Raw genomic sequence first — 941 nt, 5'->3', positions numbered from 1 at the left:
TGCCATATGTACTCCTTTGCCTGACCTCCCTCCTTGCTCATCTTGATACAATCCACCTCTGTGGTCTTAACTTAGCCCTAGGTGCCTTCTGCACCTCTCCAGTTGAGATCCTGTACACTGAGTCAGGCATGTTATCTCTCTCTTGATGACATACCCTTCTCTCTCCCTGATGCTGTGCTCCATTCCACCAAATTTCTCTCACCAAACTAACTATCCCATGATACCTGCTTCCTACCTTTGCTTCTCCACATTTACCTACTCCTTTATCCATTTGCATGGATACCCTCCTCTCCCATTTCCCCTTTCCCCATCTCTGACCTCTTCAGTTTTCTGTCTATTCCGTTCCTCCATGGCTTATACTTTACTCGCTGTTTTCCCTGACACCCCAAAATCAGATATCCCTTCATCTGTCCTTCTAATCCATTTCCTTGACCATGTCTCCATTCATTCCTCCAGTATTTATGTTTACACTGATGGCTCCAAATCCACCTCCGGTGCTGGTTTTGTAGTAACTTTCCTAACTTGCACTTTCAAGTACCCCCTCCCTACTGAATCCAGTGTTCTTACTACAGAACTATTGGCACCCCTTTTTGCATTGAAATACATATAATCAATCCCTTCTTCCTCTTTCACTATTTTTACTGACTCCTGTAACTCATTAACTCTCATAAAGTCTATGCACTCGACCAATCCCCTTGTCTATAAGATCCAGAACTGGATCTAATCCCCCTTACCTAATCCTACTTTAACCCAAATATCAACTCCTTTACCTTACCTTCCTATAGTGCTGCATGGTCTTAGATGTCTAGCACATTTATTTTGCCTTTAACCATTAACCACTACATATGAGGAATTCCAGCTAAGAGGTAGACAAATTTTTTGTAATATAAAGCGAATGCAATTAATTCCAAATTATGTTTTATCTCAATTTCTAAATTTGT

This window comes from Penaeus chinensis, chromosome 42 (genome assembly GCF_019202785.1).
Source record: "Penaeus chinensis breed Huanghai No. 1 chromosome 42, ASM1920278v2, whole genome shotgun sequence".
Taxonomy (NCBI): Eukaryota; Metazoa; Arthropoda; class Malacostraca; order Decapoda; family Penaeidae; genus Penaeus; species Penaeus chinensis.
This window is presented reverse-complemented; position numbering follows the sequence as displayed.